The following is a 6614-nucleotide window of genomic DNA, read 5'->3' as shown; positions in this document are numbered from 1 at the left end:
GGACCACTGTGTTCTGGACCAGTTGTAACTGATGAGTTGTTTTCAAGGGCAGTCCCACGTAGAGCATATTGCCATTATAGAGGTATAGTAGGTCTGTCTGGCTTGCAAGAAGAGGCAGAGCAAGTTTTGCTGTGATTACCTCTGCTATCTCTTCTGCTCAAGCAAGGGTTGGGAATGACCAGGACAAGGCAATCTTTCAGAACTGTTCTGACTGGTGCTGCCCATCCACCCACAAAAACAAATGGCTGCGTAGGTAAATCTCTTTTGCTTGTCTCAACTGGCTGGCTCCAACCTCCCCATCAATGTCTGCTTGGAAGATTAATAATGGGGACCAGTTAATAATGCTCAGGTTGACATGCTCAGGAGGAATGTCTGAAACCATTCTCTCTCTCTCAACTGTTCACACTCAGCCACAGTGTTGAAAATTTCATCCCCCTCCCCTGCCCCGCTTGTTCTGCAACAGTCCGATCTGGGCTTATCTCAGAGCAAAAAGAGTGCTGGCTAGTTTAGTTAACTTTATGGAAAGGAACAGAATGGAAAGGACTGTTGTAGAACAGCAGCAAAATCATCTGATTCTTATCAGTCCAAATATATTTTAGTAGCTGCAGAGCTGAAATATTAGACTATACAACAGGTTCATGCATATTAGAGGTCTCCTTGATGGTACCAGCCATGGGATCCAATTGATAGCTGGGAGACAGGGGGAATAGGCTAGAGTAATTGAAGAAATGGCATGGCTTAACAGTCTCATTCCATGCTGCAGTATTTTATTGCAGGTCCAACTTGCACATTCTAAATCAAGAAAGCTGGCTTGGGGTTTTTTATGGGGGAGGGGAGAGGGGAGCTGGTCACAGCTTCACCATGAAATAAGAGCTTTGTTTAATGTTTCTTTTTCAGTGAACTTCTGGAAGTCACACTGTTTTTCAGACTTCCCTGATGTGGCCTGGAATATCTTGAAGGCAATTGCATTAAAAGTGAACCCAACTATTCTTAAATTCCAGCTTCAACAAAACACAAAAAACCATTTGCTGTTTAGGTTGCTAAGTAACACACAACTGTGAGGAGTGAGAAGTCACTTGCAAAATCTGCACGCGTGAAGGCTTGCGCAAATCTGGTGCAGACTGACAAATGAAATTGCTTCTTTGGAATGTTCACTTTTAATGCAAATGACTGGGTGGAGATTTTCTTAAGATAAAACCAAGTGAAATTAAGAGGGTGATGAAATACAGTGATAAGGGCTACTGGCTGCCCCTGTGTTAGTTGATAGGCTGACTGGATATCTCATCCCTGGATGAAAGAAGCTGCATCCACTATCTGTGGGTCCCTATGCCTGCATTCTGCAATCTGGTGCCCTCTAGGTTGGGGTTGCAACTCCTAGAATTCTAAGTAGTGTGGTGCAGAATTGAAGGATAGGACTATATGCTTAGATACAACTGAGCCAGTGGACATAGCATTCAAGCTCACTGTGGCTGCATACTTTGATGTGGTCAAATCTCTCCATTGAGAAATCCTGGATAATGGGTGAACTCCTAGATAATTAGGGGAAGGTAAACATCCTTATCTTTGAAAAAGGGTAAAAGAAAGATCCTAGGAACTACAGACCAGTTAGTACTTCTACTGATAACTGGGAAGACAAGTGATCAGTCTTCAGCATCTTGAAAACTGTAGTAGCTCTATGTAAGCCATCTTAGACTCATCTTAGTGAGATGCTTGGCACTATGGAGATGACACAATTCTGTTTGCCAAGGTGAAGAGGAGACCTGATTTGTCTTGATGAGATTCTTTGTGTTATCTTGAAGCCTTAACTTCTACCTATTGCAGCTGCTGAAAGAACCCTCAGAAGTAGGGCCATGTATAGAAACAGAGCTGCTTTCCTGTTAGAACTAGGGTATTGGGGGGGGGGTGCAATTTCAAAAGGATGCTTTGTTTGAAGTATTGTCAAAGCATAGCAGCTCTTTGAAGTTTTGCACAGCTCTACAATGCGACAGTTATTAGAAGCCATCATGGATTGATTAAGAGCAAGACTTATTAATCTCATTTCACTTTTTTTTCCAGGTGACTTCTTTACTAAATGGGGGACCTGTTATGGACATAATACATCCTGACATCAGGAAATTGCCAAAATACTCCACGAGATTCTGATCTGTGGGCTAGTCAAGAATGGTCCAGTGGCATGTCTGTTAGATGGAATCACTGCTGGCATAAAAGCCATACTCAAAGAGTGCTCACCAGGGGCTCTTCATCTAGCTTTGGTGCTTAGCTTTGTACTCTTCAATATTTTTAGTTATGATCTGGATGAAGAAGTATAAGGAATAGGGAATGCTTATCAGGTTGCAGATGATACAAAATTGAATAGAATAGTGACAACTCTAAAAGACAGAAACGGAATCAAAAGTATACTGATAGGTTAGAGAGATGGACTGAGAATAACAGAATGAAATTTAATAGAGACAGTTGCAGATTAAAGGCATGGGACTAGACTGAGAAGTCCTAACTTGGCTCTTAGAATTGTAGTTGATCACAAACTAAAAGTCATTTTGTGATCTAACATGGCTGCTAAGAAGGCAAATTTATGGAAGTAATAATCCACCTTGAGGAATCAGTTCTAGGCACATTTTAATAAGTTTTCTCTGAATGTTTCAGAGAAGAATGCAAACGAAGATGATCAGGGGACTGGCAACTAAGCCTTATGAAGAGAAACTGAGGAAACTGGGTAAGATCAGCTTTGAGAACACTAAGTGGGAATAGGACAGAACCTTTGAAGTATCTGACTGGGCGTCACACTGAAGAAGATGAAAACCAATGTGCCATTGATACTGCTCATCAGCTAGGTAATATGTTGGTTTCTGAGATTTAATTCCCAGTGTCTCTCTAGGAGCTCTTCTCCTGTGTGTCAAAAAGTACTATGGGTAATACTACTGTACGTATATTTGTTTTCTTTTGGCTAGGAGAATGTTGGAGACATCTGTTATGATTTTTCCACAGGAAGAGATCCACTCCTCAAAGCCCTGAGCAATTAGCTGTCTTGAAGAATTGCCAGTCCTACCTAAAACTCTCCATTATCTCTTATCCTTCTTTTGGCTGCTGACTTCTTTGTGAGATCTAACAGCAGAAGTTTATAGGATACTGTAGTTTCTTCTTTTGGTGTATTTGAAAGCTGTTGAATTCTGGAATGGTTTCTTCTTGATGTCTCCTCCTGGTTCTTATTTCCCAGGGTTTATTTGGATTTCCTTTTTTGCTATCCAGCACTTCCAGAAATATGCATCCCAATTAGATCCACTCCAGATCCATTTAAATCTTTACAAGCATGACTTACTCTTGGGATCTTTGCTGATTTTTCATTTTCCTGGTTCACATTTAGCTACTTCCTCTTCCTTGATTAACAGTTACCACCTTTGGTGTATTTGAATGGCTGTTGCTTGCTGACTGTAAAAGGGACCTTATTAGGACAATACCTTTATTGGGTAATTTTTGGGGGCCGGGCGGCACCCTCTGAATTTGGAGAGTAACTTGAAGCTTGCTTAATAAAATAGCTGCCAAAGGAGGGAACTTACCCATCTGCAAAATGGCTATCATAGGAGACATGATCAGTGACAAAATAGCTAAACAACGTAAGGTCTAACGGTAAGGTTGCTTCTCATCACTCTCTCTAACCTTGCTGAAGATGGTTTCTAATTCAATTCCCAGTTGATCTGGTTAGAGGGCAACTTCTGAATTCCATCATTATTTGTTTGCAAAATATTCTTCCTCCTCCTAAAGGTTCTGTTATATCATTCAGCTGCGGGGGTTATAAACTAGGCCAGTGTGTCAGGGCTTGCACAGTCCTTGCTGCTTTGCCGTTTAAAAAAATAAAAAGCTCTGCTATGATCCATTCTTGTAACGCTTTGGGCTGGAAAAAAAAAGGGTTGCCAGGAGAAGACAGTGGCTCCTGAATGATACGGAAGTCTTCATCTTGCTTGATAAAGAATTCTGCAAAACCCCCAAATGTGCTACAACTTTCTACCAACTTGTTTAGTTCAGTTCAAGATCCTGGCTAAATAAAGAGTCCCCCTTTGGGGAAATGGGCAGTGACAGAAATTTGAAATATAAATAAATTAATATATAAATAAATTATTTGAATTTTTACTGAGCAAAGGAAATAGCTTCTATTTAACATTCCCCTCTCTCTGATGCAAATCTGTATTAAAATAAACTGCAAGTTGGATGCCAAGGGGCATTTAAGGTCAGATCCAGGCCAGCTTGCCATTGATCTCTTTTGTACCCTCTCTGTTTCAAGTGGTTGATATGGGGAGGAGATGAAGGAAACTGCCACTCCTATTACCCATTCCCTCCTGTTCTTGGGATTGATGCAGTGGTTATCAACTGCAGCACAGACCATAAATGGTGAATGAAGCCAAGGTGATAAACTGCCCAAAGAGGTAGAAATGGCTGAGTTGCAAAGTGCCAAAAGTATCTCTCTTAAAAAAAGAAATCTAGCTTGCAAGGGTAGTCTATCAAGTAGTTCAGCAAGAGTCAGGGCCAAAAAGCACTGGAATCCAGCTGTCTAATTTCAGTTGAAGTCTGAATCTCAGGCACTTTGGATTAGAAAAGAGAGAAAAAAAATATAGCTGGTTTTCTCTCCATGTCCAGTCCGCTTGCCTTCCTTTCCTCCTTCCTGCCTGCCTGCCTGCAAGCTTGCTTATTATTTACAACCTTGGCTTTCAGATCATTAAGTCAACTGGGTTGAAAGAAACAGGCTTTCACTTGGATATAATCAGGTATCTTGCTTGCTGACGAATGACACTTTTGCAAATTAATAAGCCTTTGAAGTGATACAAGCTTCCGGAATGGCAAGTTTTGCATTCCTTTGGGGCCTTTGGAAAGCTTTGGGCTTGTTTCATTTTTTCCCTTCCCCTTCTCCTTGGACATTTTTTTTCCAGGGACTGGATGTACTTTATGAGCTGACCTCTTCTCTGAGGTCAGCAGGTCCTTTGGCTCAAACCTCAGGAATGTTGGGTTACAAGATCGTTCGGTTGTTAGCTTCGTTCCAGAGGCAAGGACTATATTTTAAAAATATCCTTGGACAAATTCAAGCCTTCCTTGTGAGCCCAGATCCAGGAGCCAAAAAGAACACACAGCGATGCCCTGATCGTTCCAGAGGAGCAGCTGTAATTTTCCATAATGCTAAGCACTTTTTCCCCTTCTCCCTTTATCTGCTTGCACTCATTTTTGATTCAGATGCTACAAACAGCCGTTTCCCTTTCTCCCTCCTGCTCCTCTGGAGGTAATTAATTCACTCATGTCAGCGTATACTTGTCATATTAACTCTCACAAAACATCCCCCTTCCATTTTTTAAAAAGCTTCTCTCACAGAACCCACAAACAGAATATTTGTAAAAAGTTTCTTTACAATCCTTCATTTTAATCTGTCCTACTGCCACTGATATTAGTGTGAAATATGCAGATTAGCAAGGGTATTTGAATATGACCTGATTTTAAGCATAACAAAAGGAAGTCACCTTTATTTGTGCATTTTATCTTTATTTGAGATGATGTTCCCTGGTTTTAATTATCTCATGGACAACTTTTTTCCAGGCTGAGGGCTTTTCTTGGCCTTCGTGTTGTGTACCGGAGGCCACACGCAAAAAAGTATTGAGTGTGTGAAGGGAAAAACAAAGTGTGATTTCATTTCATTTACATGTGAATGTCATTAAAATTAAATCCAGTGAATAGGTTTACTCTCCTGTCACATATCTGATAATCTCCTCTCTCAGATGAAACAGTTTAACTGAATAATAACTTTGGGGGGTCTCAGGGGCCACATACAAACTCGTGCAAGGTACTCAGGGCTCTGATCATTCAGATTGTACACTACTGGTTTATTGTGTACTCCTTAATCATTTTATACTGGTGGTATAGAATTTATCTGAAATAAACAAACACTTGCAGTTAGTTCCTTCAAGGTTAGCCACCGGAAGATGCATCCGTCTTACCACTGGATGCCACAGGAGATGATTGATCCATTACATTAAGCATTTGAGGGTAATGCTTCAGACTTTCAGGCAAGAACCTGGGGAGGCTGAGAAGTGAAGCTGGGTGGTTCTGCAAGTATAGCACAGATTCTTTTTTCTTTTTCTGGCAGGATGGGAGTTAGATGGACCTGGTCCCAATCAAGTGGATAGAGTGGATTCACACGATCTTTTTCTCACAGGGCACAGAGTTGTACTTTTCCATTCTTTTGTTGCCTGCTGTTATGAGGGAAAGAAATCTAGCCCTACATTTCATTTAATGTGAAGTTTTGACTATCAGTGGGACTATCAGATTGGTAGGATGCGTACAGTGTTAAAAAGAAAGACTCTGGATGTACTGTACAACACAGCTGCTCTTGCCCTCTGAAATACCATTCTTCTTCAAGTCCTTGTTTATTTATTTACTTCATATGTTGCCTGTTCCTGAGGGCTCTGGACAGCTAACAATCAAAACCAGCTTAAAATAAAAACATACACTCACTCATATTATAAACAAAATTATACATTTTCCATTTATTATTTTGAAGTTGTTGAAGTTATGTGCCTGCCAGATTCCAACCTTCACTCACAACATACCCTTCTCCTACACTAGATGGAATCAGTTCT

Source organism: Candoia aspera, chromosome 10, assembly GCF_035149785.1.
Source record: "Candoia aspera isolate rCanAsp1 chromosome 10, rCanAsp1.hap2, whole genome shotgun sequence".
NCBI lineage: Eukaryota > Metazoa > Chordata > Lepidosauria > Squamata > Boidae > Candoia > Candoia aspera.
The sequence above is the reverse complement of the archived record's forward strand: the minus strand, read 5'-3'. Positions refer to the sequence as shown.